We start from the raw sequence: 13,352 nt of genomic DNA on the forward strand, positions 1-13,352 counted from the left end.
GAGTCCCGGCACTGTGCCAAGGGAACGGAACACCCCAGGATAATGCCTTCTCGGAAATTCAATCTTAGTTAACGGCACCAGTTGAAAACACTATTTTAGTATTGAGACGGGTAGGAGAATACACAGAAAATGCAAAAATATGAAGGCAGACTTCAAATAAATTTTCCACTGGCGATGGCTCACTTGAGGCTATACACCCTCAACCTGTGGTGGGGGATGAAATATTCTTTCCTCTTTGGAATAGACAAAGTGTTGAGATGTACTGTAAATGCAGAGTGGAGCCAAGACTTCTTAGCACAGCCTTTGCAGTTCTGTCGTCCGGTCCACACCTGTTGCGTCGGTGGCCCCATCTTCCCAGGTTCCCCTCCCACAGGGGCTCCAGCCAGAGCCAGTTGCCTTTGTGTCACATGCTGGATTGTTTTGCGCTCAGAGACAAGTTAGACAAGCATATAGAATATGGAGGAACAGTACGTAAGTTGTTGTATGCTTAAGGGATACCATGGAAAGTAAAAAGAAATGAATTTGGGAAAAGGTTGGAAAAAAAGTATCGGGGCCAGCTTGTGAAGAACATTGTCTTCTACAGTAAGACTTAATCTTGTAGGCAATGGGGAGTCCTTAAATGTTTCAAGTAGAGGAATGGCAGAAATCATCTGTCTTTTAGAAATACAAGCTCTAAGCTACATTCCAATACCTCTGGTGGTAATGTGGTGGGTCAGAGACTGGAGAGGAGCCTCTGGGCAGTGGTCCAGGTGAAAGATGAAATCTTATTTATCACTGAAGAGTTGACCCGTGGGAATGTAAGTGACACTTTTCACTCTAGGGCTTTGAGGTTAAAAACAAAAATTTCAACCACAGCAGGAACTATGATAATGATTCATTTGGTAAACATCCTGTAGATGTTTCAGATATCCATATTAGTAAAAGCACATTCAGTCTAACTCAAATACATATAACTTAAAAACAATGAGATCATAAGGCGCAGGTAAACCAGCTTCGGGACCTTTGGCATTGTATGTACATTTAGTTCCCATTGATTTGAATGCCCGAATCACCTCAAATGCTATTCAAACCATGGGACCTTTAATTACATGTTCAAACCCAGGCCAAAAAGCACTTCCTTAAAGATTTCTTTGTCCTCACCACCTCACTGCAGGTGCGTAAGTAGGCTCCATCTCCCAGGTGCACATTAGTCTGTGTGCATGTGACCTTGATGGCTTCACCCGGCTGTGATATAGTTATATTTCTGCTCTTCTGTGGACATAGAGCTCATTGAGAGTAAGGCTACACTTTCCTTCTCTATGTATGACCAGCATCCTGCCCATGAGCTAGCACATATTAGACAACTGAGAGTTTACTGGATGAGTACATTAAAGAATTAAATAAAGGAACCAGCCTCAAGTCTTTGTCACATTTCATAAACACACATATATGTCAAAGGAAATGCAGGGACACGTAAACTCATTTCAAAGTAAAGGCCTAGCTTACAAGACTAAACTTACCTTTTATAAAATCTGCTCAACTAATACATATTTCCTTTAAGTCATAATGTCATTAACAAACATTTTATACTAGGGGGAAAGTTAAGTCACGCAAATGTGCAATTTTAAGTTTCTTAATTTAATTCTCCAATAACATTCTGAGAAGAGTGCAGAAGACTTTTTAATATTCCTTCTTTAGAGATTCAGTAGCTGAGAATCAAAGTGAACGTGTGGATATCCAAATTTTACTGTGGACCCTCTATTAAGATGCTTACATATGTGCTACTAATGAATTTCAATTTAAAACAAAATGCCAGGAAAATAATATTTCAGGGGATGAAGATTAAGTGTGTCTGATTTTTTTCCTCTACTCTCATAGATGTGCCTTACCTGCTCCAAAGGAGAGAAATGCTTCTATTATTAATAGCTCAAGATCTTATCTCATTTTCCTCTACTACTTCACATATATAGAGGGAAAGAGATCCATTATAACAGATGTACGTATTTTAGTCAAAGATATTTTCTATTTTCGTCTTTTACTTCTCTACCATCTTCTGTAATTAAGGCAACTGAGATATTACATCACTTCAAGTCATAAATCTAAGTTATAACCACTAAACTTTCAAAATGAACATAGGGAAAAGCAGGAAATGAACTATAACCATTATTGAATACATGCTATCCAGAATAACTGAGATAATCTCTTACATCATTATCTCATTTAATATAAACAATATTTTCTGGTTTTCCTTACCAACACCTACTACAAACGGCCACATCTGTTTTGTAACATGAATGTAATGCCTCAGTGATTTATAGTGAATATCAAGGGAATGAAAGCCCAATTTTCACTTTCATCAACAGGGCTAAAATATCCTCTATGACCCTCAAAACTGAAGATGCATCTGCCTTCAGGAGTTTGGTAAACACCCCCAGTAACAGTCTCATTAAATATTGGGGAATAAATGGTCATAGAATCCATTTTGGTTTCTTGTATCTGGGCTATACATTTTAAGATTTTTTTGAATCTTAATGTGTAAAAATACTTCTGTTCATGTGGGTTCAGTTTTCAGAGATTAGAGACCCTCAAATCTATACAGGACACTCTTGTTAGAATGTAAAGCAAATTTCTCTCAAATATGTATTGTGCTTCTTTTAGATTCAGAGAATTATTTAGAGATGTGAGAGTTTGAATGAGTTTTAAGACATGATATGAACAAGACAGTTTCTTATCACAGTCTTGTTCAAGCAATAGTACAAACATACATGAAGGAATAAACTGTCAAGGTCAATTTTATGTGGCAGAAACTGAGACTGCCAAAAAGATGCATAACAGACGCAGTTACAAAGAATCATGGAAGTCTACTTGACCACGATTATCAATTTAGAAAAAGAAAAGCTGTTCAAAAATGCATTTCAATATTATCTTAATCTTCTGAACACTTTGGAAAGGTAGTTTTGTTGTTGCTGTTTTCACTGTTGTTTTTTGCTGTTAATAATCCATTCTCTAGGAAGGACATAATAAAATCAACTCTGACTCCCTCCTCCTTCCCACACTGCCCCACAAGCTCTTCCAAGATTAGCACTGGACTGAGGGAAAATGGTTTTTTACAAGGTAAATTAGTTTCCCTTACTCCCAGATCTTGTTACACTATCAATTCTCCCAGTGATCACAGCTTCTAAACTTCTAACTTCAATACTTTGTATTATCAGTGCAAACAGAGCATTAAATTTCTTTTGAATATCTGATTTTAATAAGTTAGATTCTTCCTGCCAATTTTTCCCCAGAGTATGCAGACCTAATGTAGTAATAAAAACCATTAACAAAATCTGATTTCCTAGAGAGTAAACCATTTTCATTCACAGATTTGAAATCTGAGTTGAGACTACTTGCAAGCATATAGTTCTGTTTCTGAGGTTCTATATTGAACGATGTGTACTCTAAAGATGGTATGCACGGAAGAGGCTCCTAAAAGGATCCAAGCTGGCTGCCAAGCTTTCATGTCCACTTTACAGTTTCCTGCAATGTCAGTTTTGACCCTTACAGGAGACACCACCAGAGGTGACATATTGTAAAACTACCCATTGGGCAGACAAGCCTGGAGACCCCCAAACTTGTATGTGAAATATGGCATAAGAGGAAGACAATGTTGTTTGGAGGAATAAGGTTGAGCTCAAGCCCAGCTCCCAATCTCACTGCCATTATGATCTTGGGCATACCCCTTAACCTTTCTGGGTCTCAGTTTACACGTCTGCCCTACCTCTTAGATAACAGATTTGTTTATCAAATAAAATGATGTGAAATTAAGAACAAAATAAGTCACTGTTACAGATATTAGAGAGGTTAAGAGAGGACTGGTAAGTGATTAGCATAGATCTTCTTCCTCTTTCTTTCTTAGATTTCCATTGCTCAGCAAATATTTATTGAGTGTCTGCTAAATTCCCAAATAAGCACCAGAGGTTAACAGATAAAGTGAAGGGGTCCCTACCCTGAAATAGCAACCAAGTGACATGATCTGGCTTAAGTTTAAAAAAATCACTGGGCTGCTATATTGAGAATGCATGATAGAGAGGAAAGGTAGACGCAGGGGGACCTGGTTTATAGATCATTGTATCATTTCAGGCTAAAAATACTGTGTCTCAGACAAGGATGGTAGCAGTGGTAGTGGGGAGAATTCAACCACAGAGATGAGGACCGATAACCGAGCCTTGGATTTAGCATGACAGAGAGAATTGGTATCTTTGTGGCAGAGACAAACTTCAACCAAAGCAAGGGGTCTAAGAGAGGATTACTTAAGAACAAATGAAAATTCCATAGAGCATATGGCTCTGTGATTTGGGAGGAAAGTTAACAGGAGAAGGAAGAGTAAGGGGGAATAATGTTAGTTTATTTCTATTTCACCAATTTTAGAGAGGCTTGCTTTCCAGTATAATAGTGTTTATCAACAACACTTCAAATTTTAAAAAATAAAAAAGAAGCTTGCTTTTGGAGAAATGAAAAGAGGCCTGATAAGCGTCAATACATGGAATGTCCATGAGGTTAGATCAATGGGTGTATCATGCCTGAGAATGTAGGGGAGAAAAATCCGTCTTTACCATTACTCAGTTCCATGCAAAACCAGCTGCTATCCACTTAGCTAGGAGACTGAGTTAAACACAAACAACCAAAGAGCTCTGAACAAGAGTAAAAGACTCCTAGCCTGTGTATAGAGGTTTTGCCTGGTAGGTGAGAGGGAGGTGGAGTATATACACTTATTATTTATTAGTCCCTACTGTATTTCTGCCACACTTAATCTTAACAACAGAACCTAAAAGAAGTATGTTATCATCCCATCCTAAAGAGGAGAAAAGTATAGCAGAGATATTAAATAATGCTCATCCTCTCATCTTTACATAGTAAATGACAAAACTAGGGTCCAGCTCTCTCTCCCTTTCCAGTATGCTTTGAAGGGTCATGGAAGTACATCTCTTTTTAGAAGGTGAAAAGTTGGGATTACATGCAAACACAACACTGGGAACAATGGGGAGACAGGACTAAAATAGTCTATAATCAAAAGAACTCAACTGGGGTCAGCTGTGGTTTTCTGCTTTCTAAACCAATCCTTACAGCCCACTCAGGTTCAGCTATTGATTGTCAGTGGCTCACAAGCTACTCTCAGGAACTTATGAGAAAAATGGCAGCGTAACAGTTACCTTTTAAGTTTGGCATCTAAAAGAAGTTATTGTTGTAGATGATTTTCCAAGTGTTACAGGAGTGAGTAATTTTCTTTCATTAGGACTCTCATCATAGGCTCTTACCTCTTCCAAATTCTCCCCATTTCAAGTCTGACAGGAATAAAAAATGTTACCACACGTAACCTTCAACAGTACTTCTTTACTTTTACAAGCAGCTGTGCACACCATAAGGCTCAGGAAGACACAGAGCTGTTGCCAAGCACAGGTTGGACCTGTGAACCCTGAATATTCAAAACCATGAATAATCCACACTCACAGGATTTTTTCTGGCCAGGGTTTCACTCTTCGAGACGTATTCTTCAGACTGTGTAGGGACATACTGCTTATTATGTATTTTTCCCTTGCTTCAAAGCTTTTGTTCCTCATGGTTATCTACCTTACAATTTCACACAAGAATGACGCAACTTTGAGGATGAGCTCTAAGAATCAAGCAGCCCAGATTACAGCAAGTTATTTTGCTCAACACATAGCAACTATCAACTCTAAAAGGACTTATTTATTCCCTTGTTCATTTTATCATTTAAGATGCTTTGCATTGTTACATGTTTTAGCATGTAATTCCCAGAACATAATGATCCACTATATTTAACTGGAATGGTTTCATGTACTGAGGATTCTTAATATTTGATGCTTGAGATTCAAATGGTATTAAAATTATTCACTAAGTGTGGAGCACCAGGGTTTGGTTTCCTTGTTTTCCTATTGTTAGCCTTGGCTATGGATGGAGATAAAGGGGAAAAAATTTTAAGCAGGGAGTTCCTTCATGCTTCTGTTTGGCCAAGTTAAAGGAGACCATGAATATTGATAAAGCACAAAAATATAATATTTACATTGAAAAAATAAACTAAGGGGGAACAAATAAACAAAGGCACAAATAGACTTGTGTGTTAGGTATCAAGTGTCTGGATTTGGGGAGACAGTTTTGATTTCAAACACTCTATCCCACTGTTTCCATTTAAGTCAAATCAGGCCGTCATAATATACATCCCAGTTTTGAATTCAGATAATACAGACACAACAGTATGAGTAAAAAGAGACAGGTCTGGAATCAGACAAGTTAAATTCTCACTTAAGCTCTGATACTGATTTCTGTATAACTGTGGAAAGGGACTTAACATTTCTAAGCTTAATATTTCCTTATCCATGAAGTGATACAACTAAGCTAAATCACTTCCAAAGTCCTATCCTATTCTAAAATCTTATTTATATATAATAATTTTTGGGAAAATGAGACAAATACTATTTCAAGGATTAAAGAAACGTAACCCATTATTTTAGAACATAATGTGTCCAACTTTTACAAGTTTGCTTTTTGAAAGTATATTGATTCCAGTACAACTTGTGAATATTTTCCAAATTACATCTTGAAGTGTTTCTGCTATATAACATCAGAATTTTCAACATATATGCACAAAGTATGACAAAATGCTGCAAGTATAAGAGAAAGGTAATATTCCTCAGACGTGGATAGTAGACAGGTAAAATAAACTTAGGTAGAAGAGAGCTGACATTTAAAATTGGTAGGGATACAAGTATTTTTGCAGAAATAACGTCTTATACTTCCACAACAATCTCTCTCCTTTTTTTTCTTCCAAACGCATGAAAAAGGCATTTCAAGTTACTGATTAACTTCAACATGTTGCTCTTTGATTCTGTCTAAGGTCCATGAAAATTAACTAGATTTCCTTCTACAAACAGGAAAGGTAAAAAGTTGAACACATTTTTTAAAAGATTAGATTCTCTATTATTCTGATATATAAGCCCAAATCTCATTTGGCTGGACTATATTTTTGTTTGTTCCTTTTCCCATACAAACTGGGAACTTCTCAATGACATTGGCAAGTCCAGTCAATTCTTGTCCTAAATAGGAAACTATATTCCATTATTAGAATAAACTATACATTTTCATGGGTTATCCTCTTTCTCCTAATATTTTCCACTCTCCAATGAGAAGGCTAGGGCTGTGGGAGTTAATTCCATAGCAATTGGAGTTCTTATCTATTGTTAGCCTTGGCTATGGATGGAGATAAAGGGGAAAAAATTTTAAGCAGGGAGTCACGTTGACTAAATATGAAAAAGCTGATCAGGGAATCAAAAGGAATATACCAAATGAAAACAAACTATCATATATGACTTTATAATGCTAAAGAGACAGAAACATGAGTGGATATAGATAACATCTACCATTATTGTACAAACACTTTGCAAGGAGCAGCATAGCTCAATTTGGAGTGATAGGAAAATGAACAAAGCAGTCCTCAACTCAGACAGTTTATGTGATATAAACCACACACACTAATTTAAGGCATAATGTGGTTTAGTGCTATAACAAAGGTACAATACAGTGTAGGAGTTCAGATTGCTGATATACAAGCCATCCTTGAAATTAAGAGGATTGTGCCAAGTATGGACAGATGGGAAGGGTATTCCAGAAGAAAGGGACAGCAGAACCATTACAGGCTGTGAAGAAAGCTGTGTTCCAGGCAAGGTAATTGATGCTGTGTAGGAGGCCTGGGAAAGGGAAGAGTACCATTGAAAAAGAAGGGCTTTATATTATATATAAATATTATATAATAAGGCTTAAAAGATTTTTGAGCGAAAGGATGAGACATGATTTGACTAGTGCTTAATTACGACAAATAGCAAATAGCTTGAGAGCAACTTGCAGACAGCCTTGGGGTGCAGACAACCAAAGTCAAGACCTGTTAGGAGGCTGTTTCACTGGGACAGTGAAAACACTGGGAAACATACAAATGCCTGTTGTTGCCTCCCAATCCCTAACCAGCCCAGTAGAAAGTGAGTCTTCTATGTGTCCAGGATGGTATCAGACACAGAATATCCAGAAGTGAAAGGTAGAATCCCTTTTTTAGCCCAGTTGGAGAGATATAGGTTGATCTTTTTCTTTTTGCACTGAAGTCCCTGGCTTTTAACATGATCAATTGGTAAGGACTCATAAAACTCTATACCTACTCTTTCTGCTCAGCAAAGACCCATATTTCACACTGCCTAACAGGCATGTCCACATGGATGTTCTACCAACTTGATAAATGGCACTTTCCTCTGTGATAACCTACTTATCTCTGTCTTTTATGATTCATTCAGACTCCCAAGTCAAAACTTCCAAAGATATCTACTATTAAATCTTTTTCACTTGGAGCTATATATCCGAACCATTAGCAAGTCCAGCCAATTCTTGTTCAGAGACTTGTCTTGAGACTGTCCCCTCATATGCCCCCTAAGCTTCTGCCTTTCTTTGTTTCAGATCTCATCACCTCTCACCTGGATTGTTACACTGCTTTTCGGAGTTTATTGCAGTTCCATTGGAAGGCCATCGTGCACTCAATGCCCAAAGGTATCTTCCTTTTCACAAATCCATTCCCATCTTTCACCAGGTTAAATCCCAGATATTTACATATGCTTGAAGTAAAAACTCAAGCCCCTGAGCATGACCTGGAAGGCCAATTTAAATGGGACTGCAACACAACTTTCCAATAGCTGTTTCATGTACTCTAAGCCCCAGCCACACTGCACCTGCCGCCGTCTCTGATAGTTTTCCACAGTAGAAGATTATCTTTCCTTGGTCATTGCACGTGTTATTTGCTCTGCCTCAAGAGTCCCATTATTCTTCTTAATGCCTGCAGATCTTTTCATCCTTCAAGAACAATATCAAAAATCATTTTTCTTTCCTAATAATACCTGACAAAATTAGCTTCCCTATATCCATAGAGTAAATCATTTCTTCCTTTATTTTTGCACTTATTTCCATTTTATTATAAATTTACCTGTTTATATGTCAGAGCTCTTCCACCACACCAGACAACAAAATTCTCAAGGGTATGGGCTGGATTTCATTGCCTTTCTATCTCCCATGTCTCAAAGTATCTTAGTAAATGTCATGTGTTTACTAAATGTCTGTTAAATGAATGCCTGTTTTTCACTGTTGAATCCTGTACAAAAAACTAGTTACCCATTAGGAATAATCACAGTGTAGACCAGGACTACACAGATTTTCATGGAGAACAGCTAGGAAATAAATCTCATGGAGATTTACAGAATCATTTGAAGAAAACATAACTATACCCTTGTTAGCAACATGGCTTTGGTAGCAAAGAATCAAATAACATCCTTAAAGTAGTAAAGACTCTGGTCATGAAGAAGAAATCAAGAACACTCATTTTAGTCCTGAGTGTCTTCTTTGTAGAGATGGTAATTGAAGCTTTGGAGGAGGAAAAGAAGATCAGGTGTAGGGAGAGAAGGGTACCTACATAATCCATGTTGATGTTCACATCCTTCCTGAGGATGCCTCAGTCAAAACATGTCTGTTTCAGAATATGGTTGTAGTGTTGTTTTAATTTCTGCTTAAATCTGTTATATCACTGATAGTCCCTAATTTGTATGCAATCAAGGAGAAAGCCATTTAAGAGTAAGAATGCTTTCAGCTGATTAAAAGCCCAATTTTTCTGGGTATTTTGTTCAAATAAAAGATAAAGTCAGAGGCAACATCAAAATGTTCTGCCTTTCCTGTTTTATATACTTCTCTTCTTTTCCCATTCACTTGAGCATGTAATAATGCATATTCCAATTACCTGCCAATTCTTGAAATGGTTTTCCTGATGAAGTTAAACTGACATCTTGGCATGCTTGGTAAAATTACAACAATATTCATCTTAAATTCAACGTGTTCCTTCTAATATTTATTCATTATACTATTTGTAAAGAACTGGTTATAAGATAGTTTGAGAGAAAAAAATGCCAGAATCTTAAAAAGACAAAGTACTTACACTCTAGTAGAGCTTTTCATGCATTGTGTTCCCAATTACCTAATGGAGATTTAAAACAGTCATTTCCAAGCAGTTACATGCTACAAAGCATTGTGGGTGTTATATATATATATAATGAAACTTAGGAAGAGCTCAAATGCTAGGGAAATGGAAGAAAGAATATTTCCTCTTTTTTTTAATCTACATTATTCAGCATTAATTAATCACATTGCGTGGTATGATAGGCTGGTTCATTGGTTGAGGGCTGGTTGACTGGCTTAATAGTGTTGATTTTTTTAATTTAAAAAGTTAGAAGATTCTGAATTTTATAGATCTCACTAGCCCAATGTGTCAGAAATCAGGGAATCAGGGATTCTAAGGTGTAGGAAACATACTTGGATCATTCTTTCCTTTATTCCCAGTAGATTGCCCAGGGTCTGCAGTAGATTCTTTTTTGAATAAATAAATGGCCAAACCTCTTACGTTTTTACAGATGATGGTCAATGGAAATGTTGACTACCTTGTCTTATTCACCAAGTCATTACTGCAAGTATGTTCTGAATTATAGGGAGTTGCATAAGATAGGTTGAGAGTATTTATGGGAATACGATACAACACCTACAAAGGATTCCTTATCTAGGGTGAAAGGGCGAAGTTACCGGGGAAGATTTTCTTTCTCAGAGAAAATATACAATCAGAGAAGCAGATAGGAGAAGCAGCTAACATTTCAGTTACTCATTACATATGTCCCTCTACTTATAAACAAAAGGGTTTGTGTAAGAGACAAGACATGCTAAATTTAATATTCCTTACTCCACAAATGGTAAACATGAGAAAGTTAAAAGAGAATTGTATGGGTGTGCAAAGTACAGAACTGGTGACTGCAGGTCAAACACATGTGGATGTGGAGGTCTGCAAAACAGTCACATTCATCCGGACCCACTACAGCAAGGTCCACAATATAGATTTCAAAGCTGACAGGAAAGCAGAGAAAATTGACTAAGACTGACCTATTTGACATTGTTGCAGATTAGCATTGATTGCCCAACACAAAAGTGATGGGAAATGTCTGTTCTGAGCTTTTTGGACCATAGACAAGTCCATCTTCCATTTCTTTCCCATTCATGTCATATATCTGAGATCCCACAGACAGTTCAATGGCAAGATCTTTAGCCTGTAGAATAGCAGAATGTCCCTCACCATCATTTGGAAACTCTTTTATGTTGGGAAAGATCTAAAGAGGAGCTCCCAGCAACTCTAGATTAGATAAATACAAAAGTCTATTAACTGGGCTGGGTACATACACTGTCATAGGAGCCTAAAGAATTAGGTAGAGGTTCTCAGTAGATTTTGATACTTCATCCCACAAACACTCAGGTATTATTCGCAGCACGTATGATATGATTCCATCAAATCCATACAAAATTGTTCTCTGCAATGGAAAAAGCCCATAGTGTATTGTTTAAACCACAATGTAAAAGAATTGAGCTATTTACAATACTTTCATTCAACCATAAAGCAAGTTACCCTTCCTACCTTTCCTACCCCATTTCCACCAAGAACATCCTAGTCAACTAAGTTAAGCCATTTTAGTATTTACAAAGCACCACAGAAAAGACCCAAATGTTTACAGAAAGACAAAGTGTAAGGTTTTTTGTGCTTGTTTCCTTCTTTTCTTGGATTATTTGATTTAACATTTTTTTTGTTAAATCAACTAGGATCAGCATTTTCTTTTCTAAATCTTAAAGACCAAGAATACTATTTCTAAAAAAAAAAATGCATGTATATTAAATTCAATTTTGATTCATTCAACTATTGTTGAGTTCCTAGTCTATGTCAGGCACTGTGCTAGGCTCTGGGAATAATATTTTAAGGAACAAAACCAACTTAATCACTGTTCTCATGAAACAACATATTTTACTTTTTAGTTGGTTACAAATTTTACCTCTTGTACAAAATGTACACATTATTTTACTTAGCCAACCAAATTTTCTATTTGCATGAATGTCAAATCTCTCCAAATTTATGTGAAAATTTAATGAATTTATAATCATAATTCAAATATGTCTGTTTCAGAATTGTCAATTGATTGTAAAGCTCTTTGGAAAAATAAATGCTTGCAACTAAGTGAACTATTTTGAAAAGGTAGAATAATAGGAGTAGACTTGCCCTACAGATATCAAAATGCAACACAAAGTTCCAGTAATTAAGGAGTGTGGCAGTGGTATAGGGCCTGATGACTAGATAAATACATAGAAATAAAGATTCCAGAAACATATCCATGTGATTTTTGTAAAACATAGTAGGATTCAGATGTTTACTCTATTCCTTCCCATGAAACTTACCAAAACATCTGAAAATCAAAACCATGAACTATTAAAAAATGAAAATACAGAGAAATTTGCTCCAAACCCAAAAGAATGCCAAAAGTTAACTTTGCTGCCCTCCTAATCTTGGTTAAAGTATAAAGTTCACTGAGAAAACATTAGAGTGCTACAAGAGCCTAACCAACTTCTCTCTTTATTTTACTACACTGGGGTGTAGAAGGGGAAAGAAGAATGTGAAGGTCAAGTTCTATACTGCCAAGTGGTGGGATACTTAAGAGTAACTGAATAACTATGTAGACTACCATATTTATTACCTTTCCTTTCACCCAACTAATTCCCACACTGGTGAAATAGCCTTCAGGTGTGATGGGGCAAAGGGGAGAAGGGAACCACAAGCAGAATTAATTGAGCAGAGATGAATCACCAAATAAATGAAGTGTGAACTATAAGGCTGCACAGAGGGTCTTACTGACCTCCTACCTGTGATCTGTTCATCCCACGATGTAAACTCCTAAAACCACACAGCATACTTAGACAGGAATTTGTTCCTAAACAAAAATACCCAGATTGGCAGTGCCAGTTTCCCAGGATCATGTCCTCTGAGTTAATAGTATCAGCAGATAAAAATGTCTCTTTTCACATCTATTATTGACTCCATTTACATATAGAATCATGTCACACATACCGGACTTAATAACCTGTTACAAAATAGAATGCTATTGTTACAACCATGAGAATGTAAAAATAATAGAAGAAACAAAAAAATATTAATATGAATTAGCATAATTGTGCTAATGTCTTCATTTTTATGTTAGAGAATTAATCATGCCCTCTAAGCTTATATATCAAGGAAATTAGGTGTAAGTAAATTTTTTCATGTAATCAAAGTAACATATCAGGACTAAACATAGTCTGCAGAACTTCCAAGTGACCCAAAATTGGGGGAAAACTGAAAAGAAAAAAAAGAAACACATAGACCAAATAACAAAAATAGGAAACAAAGAAAACATTAAAGACAAGGAGTAAAACCTTATTTAAAAAAAAAGACTAAA

Source organism: Manis javanica, chromosome 9 (assembly GCF_040802235.1).
Source record: "Manis javanica isolate MJ-LG chromosome 9, MJ_LKY, whole genome shotgun sequence".
NCBI classification, from domain to species: domain Eukaryota; kingdom Metazoa; phylum Chordata; class Mammalia; order Pholidota; family Manidae; genus Manis; species Manis javanica.